The following is a 9,650-nucleotide window of genomic DNA, read 5'->3' on the forward strand; positions in this document are numbered from 1 at the left end:
TATTAGCTGGCAGGATTTCTTTGAAATCTGTGACAAACCTGGGAATAGGATAGCAAGACCAAAGAGAAAGTTCAGCTTTAAATACTTCCTCTGATATTTTTTCGGTCTTTTTTTTTTTCCCTTAATACCTTTTACTGCTTTTAATTGAGACCTCAAGGGAAGGAAGTATATTATAATTTATAGTAATGAGTTTCAGTCCCTGGGCTTGTTTTCTCTCTTCTGGTGTCACAATAGCAAGACTTATTTTACTAGGTTATGAAGAAGGGGAAAAGATCTACTAAAACTGTTGTGCCAGGAAGAAACAACAACAACAAAAAAAAGGAATAAAAAATTTTGCAGGTAAACTGCATCGTAAAATGCATTATGAGATAGTCAATGTTTTCCCTATGCCTAAGGCCTTTGCAACATTTCAAACATTGTCTATTAGAGGAAACAGAACTCTTCAAAGAATCTGAAAGTGAAGGTTATGAGTGAACCACAAGGTGGGAATTCCCTGCAACATGTCCCCTAGTCGTGCTCTGCCAAAGAGCTGGTACGTGGGTGTCCACATGTGACCAGATCCCATTCCAGTGCCTGTTTAGGACACAGATGTGCACCCAGATGTGGGAATTTGTGCCCCATGGGAAGGTTCTTCCAGCTGGAAAACCTCAGGAATCACAGTCCTGGCCTTGAATAATGGAGGCACAGGTTCAAGGCAAGTGTAGAGGTCAGGCTTGACCCCTTGACATAACACAAGTTGGGGGAGGTCCCCGTATTTCTTTTTTTTGACCAGAAATGTTACTGAGGAATTAGGAAGTCTTTCCTGACACAGGTATTACTGAACTGGATTTAGTTCCTGAGGCAAAGGGGCAGCTGGACTTGATGGAATATCATTTGTGAGTAGGAATGAACACTTTATTAACTGAAAAAAAGCCTTTATTATTTCCCTTGATACTTGTGGATTTGAAGACTTATTTATGTAGATTTTTTTCTTCTTAATCTGGCTACGGTGATGACATGAAATTATTTTAATTCCTAGTGCTCTATGTTCAACAGTGGTCTTCAGTCTGCAGCTCACATAGCCTTAAGTGTCCACAGGCTGGTTCTGAGTGTGCTGTGAAAGGTAAATTAAGAACAACAAAACAATTTTCAGAATTATAGTAATTTTATATTCACTATGTAAATTCTGCCCCCTCCTAGAATCTTTTTAAGTGTCCACTAACAAAAAAAATGTTGAAAATTACTTCTCTGGAGAAAAGCAAGAGTAAATGTCAGTTTAGGTTTGTTGGCTTTTAATTTTTCTTGTTTTACAAGTTCAGCATCATGCAGGAAGAGAACAATAACTTATTGCTAGACAGTGATGTATCATAATACTTCAAGGTTAAAACTTTCCGGTGTATAAAACAGCAATATGCATGCTATTACAGGTATTACAACTCAGTGTTGCAGTCTTAGGACAAAAGCTATAACAAGAATGAGAAAAAGGATTATGCTGATCTTTCATTTATGTAAAAATATTAGGAAAAAGTATGAATTTCTTGTGGGTATAGTTTCTATAAAATATTCTTTTATTTTTCCTCTGACCCTTTCTTGAAAATTATTTTGAGCTTTCTACACATCAAACAAATATATTGATAAAAGACTACCATGACTCTCCTGGTCAAATTAAAGTTTGTGTTACCACTCAGTATCCTAACTAGGATTCAGTTCTGAAAATAAACTCATGGCATGTGCAACCAGTTACAGAAGTAAAGACTTTATATGCTAAAATATATTTAGTGCAGGAATTGACTTCTGTGTTCTGTATAGGCCTGAGTTCATGGTCAGTGCTATATAAATACAATTTTAAAAGTCTTTGTGACTTAAAGAACTGAATTAAACATATTTAAATACAGCCAAGTCAGGAGTTTATTCACTTTGATGATTAAGGGGAAATGTGTTTCTACCTTTTTAATTCTGATTTTTATTGAATTTGTAACAGTTTCCTTTGCCCAGTACCACTTACAAAGATGTGATCTTGATCTGATTTGTATGGTGCTTTTTGTTCTCGTATTCCAGAGCCATAAAATTAATTTTAATATTTAATTAAAAAAACTGCTAAGTCAACTGATTATTAAGTATATGTGCTTGTACTAGTAACAGCATTGAATATATTATGCCATTGATCTGCTATAATTATGTCTTCTCCTTTTATCAGACCTAAGCAGTGAAGTTGAGTTACTTACCTCAGATCTGGCTATGGCTGATGAAAATTACACAGCTACAACAAGATTATTTTTTGTGAAGAAGACACAATAAGAAGAAATGGTGGATACTTGATTTGCTACCTTGTGTTTGTTGCTGTTGTCTACAAAGGAAAGGCTAATTTGAATCATTGGTGGGTTTTAAATAAATACATATGAACATTTATAATCTCACACAAAGATATTTGTATAAATATTTAATATAAATCTCTCTCTTGTAACTTCCCTTGCTTCCAGCTATTGACTCTGCAACCATTGTGACTTGCGCTTTTGTCATTTTCAGGCAGTGGTATTTAAGCTCACCATAGGGAAGAAAACATCAGAGCCAGGATCCGCAGAGCCATTTCCCGGCCCCTCACAGCACGACCCAGCCCTACTGGGTACACTGGCAGCCGTATTACTTCCTGAGGAAGTCTAAGGTTTGATGTTTGCTCTGTGAAGCCCTACACATCCTTAGCAGTTGCAACCAGTCCTCTGGGAAGCCCACAGTGCCTGGGGAGAACAGAATTTGCATTTTTTTTTGGCAGAACTTGGGTCTGGCAGTTTTTGACAGAACTATTTGGTTGACATCACGGTCCATGGCTAATGTAGGTCTCACAAAATCTGCATGAAGTGTTGGGTGGGTGCTTCTTGAAAATGTGCTTGAAACAGTGAAAATCCAATTTCTGTAAATATTTCTAGGGTATTATCAAAGCTGTAATGGCTGAAATTAACTATAGGAACTCAAGACTAGAAGGTAAAATCTTTCTGGATGGGGTGCTCAGGAGCAGAGGGATTTGCTAATTAGATTTAATTGTGTCAGCCTGCAGTGCCTGATGAAATTCAAATCAAATACTTTGTTGGCATGATGAGCTATGTAAAGCAGTGCCAAACTGTAAAAAAAAAAAAAAAAAAAAAAAAAAAAAAACACCAAGGAAAAAAACAAACCAAAAAAACCCCCAAACCACCAAACCCAACAACAAACAGATCCTCAGATACTCTGCTTCTGGCTGGAGGTGCTGCCTGCCCAGAGTTAGTCTACCTTGTGACTGAGGATTTTATTCTGTCTCCATTTATCTCTGTTGTTAAATCCTCATTTGACTCCAAGTTTCTTCACAGCAGACTGCTGTTGCTGCTTTGTGTGCCTATCTCAAAGAGGGCGACTGTTCCTACAAGGAACAATATCCCTGGCTGTACGTGGTTGGAATCAGATAAATGAAAGATCCTGGGGCTGGAGAGAGACTGTGACAGGAGAAATGTGCCTGAAGCAGGCAGGCATTTGAGCTGCAGCACAGGCAGGTACTAAGGACTGTTAGGAACAGACATGATTTTTTTTTTTTTTTGGCAGTTAAAAAAAAAATATGTTGATGGTTTAGATTTTCTCTGCCTGAGGCAATAGTTTTCAATGGAGAGAAAGCACAGAGGCTGGTGGCAAGAAGGCGGCAGTCTGGAGTGACGAAGTGAACTGTTGGTGAAATGGAAGGTATTCTGCATAATCAGTGCCTCTTACAAAACACCAGTGTTGCAGTGTGACATTGCTGGAGATCAACCTGCTGGAGAGAGGTGAGGTAATGCGAGGAGTCCGAGGGATGCCAAATTACCTGTCTGACAAAGTATATGAGCATGGTGTTCGTGAATATTCTAATGTACTACCAAAGCAGGTGCTAAGCTGTGTCTGCTCGAGAAGGAGGATGAATTCTCTCTTTCCCTGACCTGTTTTCCTACCTAGGAAATGATGCTGGCCTCTGTGCTGAGATACAGACCTATTAATTATCAGTGTCTCCTTCATATGAATTCTGTCTGTACCAAGTCCCAAGCCAGGATACTGGAGAGCTGGGATGTACATCTGACTGTGCCACAAACGTACAGCTTGGCTTTGGGCACTTCACTGGTCTGTGCTTCTTTCTCCCTTCCTCAGTCTCTTCTGAAAATACCCAAGGGCACAGGTGATCCTCTCCTTTTTCTAGGGACTCTTGCACAATGTGCATGAACTAGGGCTTTGAAGGTCTACTATACTCAACATATGTTACTTTATTATTTTTTGCCAGGTTTTGGTTGAGAAGTCATGGGATTTTGGATTAAGGCATATGTTTGACATGCCTTTCCCATCCCTCTAAGGACAGAAAGATGTGGTCGGGCACACCTCTGTAGGAGTATATGTAGGGGATAGGAAAGATGCAGAGGAGACCTGGAGATGGATGGCTCCAACAATCTGAGTTACTGTGACTTCATCAGATCCGTTGTGTCATAGTGACTGACTGTGTACACGTCCTTGCCTACCAGGGACAGACAGCAAGACAAAACATTTTAGTTTCAAGCCTCTTCCAGCATGGTAATGCTGTTGTGTGTCTAAGCCACTTGCTGTTTTTTAATTATAGCTTTGGGTTTTTGTCCTCCTTTAGAAGAAAACAAAATAAAATATCACAGAGTTTCCTGCTGGCCTGCATATTCTATAAATGAACCACCCTTTCCACTGCCCTGTTCATTACTGGAATTACTCTTGGCAAAAATATTTAATATTTATATGTTGGCAAGCTGTGTATTAAGGAGAGATGAGAAAGGGATCATCATTAAGATGAGAAAAGAGAACAAATCTGAGGAGGTAAGGGGAGTATGCTGTGAGGGAGAGAGTTAGAAGTAAGACTGAGAGCAAGGAAACTGCAAGGAAGAGAGGCTGAGAGAGGCTGAAGGACTTTGTAGAGAAAGGAGACCAAGGCTGTAGAATGAAAAACAAAATTATCCATGCGCTGTGGTAAGGTTAAAATGGATTTTCACATTGTCTTTTGAATAACATAAAGTAGGAATGTGGAGAGCACAGTGCAGGTTATTATCAGTAGAAGGCGGCACCTCAGTTCCAAGGTGTGATGCTCGTAGCAGACTGGCTATAATTTTTAGCAGCAGTAAAGGGACAGCCCTCACGGCCCAAAACTTTTCTAGGCTTCTTTGCAAAACCTGCACTCCATATCACTGTAGCTAGATAGCTATTAACCCTTGAGCTGGCTGATGGAAAGCTGCCTCACTATCGTGAGAGCAAGTTAGACATACTGCTGGCTTTCATGGAATTTATTATATGCCCACCTCTTTTTTAGAATATGTATGTAAACTTCTAAGTCATTTAAGTGCTTTGAAAAACCTACTCTTAATCTCAGTACTGTGGAACTATGAGTGGGAAGATGCTTATGAGGTTACATTGGGTAAAGCCTTTGGCACTGTTCACTACAGCAGTAAAAATTCAATGAGGAAGTGTTGAAATTGTGTCAGAGGAAATTGTTCCAGCAGGGAACTCGAGACTATAAAAATAAATATATATTGCTGCCTTGTGAAATGTTAATAGACAATTTGAAAAAAAGACCTTGGGCCTTGTAGTCCAGATGTTGAAAAAAAAAATTGCAAAATGTTATTTTCCTTGTGATACACTCAAGGGTGAGGCAGAAATCTCGGCATCCATTCAGTCTCACTAACCTTGAAATGACTGGAATAAATCTCTGTGTAGCGGGACAGAGTTCACTCATGAAACCCCCTTTTTGGTTTAGTAGAAATATAAAGATGGTACAATATGGAAAGGAGACCATAAGAAAGTCTTACACTTAGTACCACTCAGGAAAGCAGTGCTAAAGGGGGCTTGTGTAATTATTCTACTTTACAACTAAAAATATTAGAAAAAAAGTTATATGTGATAAAGCAAAGGACACTGTAAAGTCCGGTGGCAAGTTCACTCAAATTAAAACCATTTGCCAGGCCTTGCAAAAATAAGTGTTCTTTATACAACAGAGAGTTGCTCTAGGAACCAGTTATCAGTGTTTCTCAAGCAGTGTCTCACAAGTCTACTGAAAAACACAGAAAAAGTGAAGCATAGCCTAATATAAATGTTTCCTTTTGCTTGGCTCATTTTGATGTTAATTGTGCAGACCTGCGGCTCTCTTTGGGTGAAATTTCTCTCTCTGCAGAGCAGAAACACTTATGTTACAATTAAAACCCTATTTTCAGTGCTCAAGTGGGACTAGTGCATAGACCCTGTGTTGAAGTAATTTCCGTGTTATTACTTTTTCAATACTTTATGTCTGCAGTAGGTTGTACCATGTTCTCAGCAAGTATTTGTGTGAGGAACACGGCTTAAGGCAGCATATAATTTTCAAAATAGACAGAGGGTAAAAGAAAAGATACAGAGATTTTCATGTGGCTATTGTTACTGTTCACCCTTGCTATCTAGTTCTCTGTGACATGGCAGTTGCACAAAACACATTCTACTAATGAAAAACACGTTTTTTAAAAAATTTTTTTTTTTTTTTTAAGTCTGACCTTCTTCCAAGTCAGAACAAGGGCAGTATAGTGAGTTTTAATGCATTAGAAGGGTTAATCTGGAATTGCCTCTTCTGGATAATCTTTTGTGTTTCCTGCTGTTTTCTTTAAATACTTCCAGCTGCATAACTACTGTAATAGCTATCCTAATTTTCAGCCAATGGCCAAGACAACATGAAACTTCACTCCGGGCCAGTTTGATTCTTAGTTTTGCATTTGACTTCAGTGGAAGCTAAAGCACATGTTTAAAATTCTAGTAAAATACAAAGGTTTCTGATAACCACAGTGGTGTCAATTTATGCCTACTAAAATTTTCTGTCCTTTTCTGGTAAGTCCCACAAATTAACATAATGTTTTTTACAAATTATTTTGGGTTTTGCATGTACAACAAGAAAGAACAGAAAAGACAGCCTTTTGAAATGATACTGTAATTTGGTGTGCAAGATCATGTCACAGTCGCTGACGAGCTGAATACCACATATTTGGTTCAGGAAGCACATCCATGTTGAAATGAAGTTTATATTCTTAGTCATTATGGGAGAGGATGAAAAGGAAACCACCTCACTGTTTTTTAGTGGGGGTGATATAATGGATACATCAGAATCAATTGCACTGAGAGTAATGGAGTGAGGCTGCCCACATCATTACTCTGCAGACATTCCTTTTGCCTGCTCCTCCCATTGCTCACAGGATCTGATTTTGGTGGTTCATTCCTTGTATCACTTCTTTGGAAAGACAATTTTGCAAAAATACATTTTCCCTTCAGGCCTGCTGTTGTGAGGTTTCTTTTCAAGGAGTTAGAGGGTACCAGTGAAAATTAGCAGCTTAGGAAAAAAAAAAAATCTAAAGCATTATTAATTATTTTTAATACTGGGCTAAAATGAGAGTGACAGCAGTGTTTAATGGCTTAGGAGCTGGGCACTCCAAACTCTGTTCCTAGCTCTAACAAGGCTCTGATCTTGCCTCTTTTTCTTTTCCTACCTTCTGGCCTTGTGTTTACTTGGACTCTAAATCTCCTGTGCACTAAGTGTTTGTGCAATGTACGGTGTGCACAGTGCAAAGAGGTCATCAGTCCACCTTGCACTTTGAAGTCCTAAGGTCGGAGGTGGCTATAGTGATGACTTAATGTCACCTGCATGGGCAAAATCCTGCATCTCATGATGCTACACCTAGCCTATTAACTATGGATTCTGGGGGGGGGGGGGCGGAAATCCAGTCTTTCACTGCTGACAGTCTGAGGTATAAAGACTGCAGAGAGCAAAAAGAGAAGGAGAAGGGAATGAATAGCATCGGAGATGACTAAGTTATGGGCCTAGCTTCCCTCTGGGAGTTCAGCTAAGCACCTACATACAGTAACCTGACTCTCTCCAGAGCATGTCATCTACCTTTACATGGGCCTATTTAGGCTGCAATGCATTCCCCTGAGATACTTTTCCAGGTGGAGTTAGGACTGTGGAAAGGGTCTGTCAGTATCAGCTGCTTTGGCACGTTACGAGTTTTATAGTACAGGAAAGGCTTTGTAACAGTTCCTGCACACTGATAGTCCATAGTCTCATTGTAGACTGTATTGGTACTGTTAAATGCCTTGGGAACTGCAGTCCAATTTTTGTCCCTTATCGTAAGTGGGGAGGGAGAACGTGTCTATTAGAAAATCCCAGAACAGGCACAAAGAAATATTTAGAACAAATGAATGTCAAAGGACATCTTTGACTAGTGCAATACAGCCACAGTGGGTATTCCAAAGCGGCCAATTCCGCCCAAAATAGCTACACTGGTTGCATGGGAATTATAGAATTCAGTTATTTTCAGTGTCTTTCCTCTGACTAAAATATTGATCTTAAACTAATTACCTATTAGTAAAGGTGACTGTAAATCCAAAGTTATGCATTTGGGAAAGGGACTTAAACATGGCCAGGGGGTCATGCCTTATAATTGAGGCCTAATTAGAAACAAAATAAGGATGTCACAGGTCTAAAACTTTAAAAGCACTGTTATTGCCAGAAGCCTTTAATAATCTAAATAAAGAAAATGAAATTGTTTTAAATTCAAGTAAAAATATATGTTTTACCAAAGAAATTAAATTCCAAAGGGGCAGACAGTCAAATTGCCTTTTTGGTTTCTGTTATTTTCAGTGGTATGTGGATTCCAGATTATGTATTTGAAATTGATAATTAATACAAATTGGTGAGAAAGGAAGACTAGCCTCTGGTTGCGTGTACAGCGCTCTCATAGGCCCTTGTGGTTTTTTTGCTTCTATTTTATTTTCTCATGAAATGCATGATGCAGTCCATGACACCAGGAGCAAAACACCCAAAAAAAGCACAGCAGGACACTATTAAAGACCCGAAAGTTCTTTAGCTAAAGAGTAAAGTGCACTGCCAGAGCTCAGTGCAGAACTGTGCCCAGTCCTCCTCACAAACAGAACAAACAAAACTCAACTAAACAATTAGTTGTATTGGACTTTGTTTTATAAAACTATGTCTGCCCTAGTCAGTTAGTGGCATTCTACAGTAAGTAATAATGAAGTGACAGACTTTCTAGTTTAGTAGTTCTTCTCTAGTTAAAAGAAGTGGTGAGGGATGAATTTATTGCATACAGGGCATCAAGAAGCCACGCTGATGAACTCTCTGTATCTGTGCTGGCTGCATGGGGGAGGATGAAGAGGGTAATCGTCCTAGAAATGCTAGTATGTAATGTTTTGGTTTTCTCAGTGCTCAATCCAAGGAGGCTGGGTGCCACCCAACCTGAATTTTGCCTTCCTCTTCTTTTACCATAGCAAGACAGCTCTTACCCACTGGAGCCATACGTTTGGGATAAGTGAGATACTAGATTCTAACTGCAATGTAATGGTCCATCAGAGCTTCTTACACAGCAGCACAGAAGAGATTTTTGGAAGAGCTGGACAGATAAGGCCCCTTTAAGAAGACCTCCCAGGGAAGCATTTCTCTCCTTGTGCTTAGGCTGGAGATGTGCGGTGGCAGCAGCTGAAAGAGGCTCAATCCACAGTAAATTGAAATTACCATAAAACCATTGAAGCCATGATGTTTGACACTAAATAGCCAAGGCTTCTCAGTTATATTAATTTATATCAATTCCCTGCAATAACTGACAAACTAATTTAAAGCTGAGTAGGTATAATGATTAATAGGA

The 9,650-nt window shown here is 39.2% G+C and overlaps 1 long non-coding RNA gene across 1 annotated transcript; it reads left to right on the plus strand.

Moving 5' to 3' along the window:
* Positions 1-1,036: 1,036 nt before the first annotated feature.
* On the plus strand, positions 1,037-2,700 carry LOC127013872 (uncharacterized). The gene is made up of 3 exons (XR_007766127.1): positions 1,037-1,102; positions 2,177-2,356; positions 2,506-2,700. It is a non-coding gene; the product is annotated as an uncharacterized LOC127013872 (long non-coding RNA).
* The last annotated feature ends 6,950 nt before the right edge of the window (positions 2,701-9,650 follow it).

Source organism: Gymnogyps californianus, chromosome 2 (assembly GCF_018139145.2).
Source record: "Gymnogyps californianus isolate 813 chromosome 2, ASM1813914v2, whole genome shotgun sequence".
Taxonomy (NCBI): Eukaryota; Metazoa; Chordata; class Aves; order Accipitriformes; family Cathartidae; genus Gymnogyps; species Gymnogyps californianus.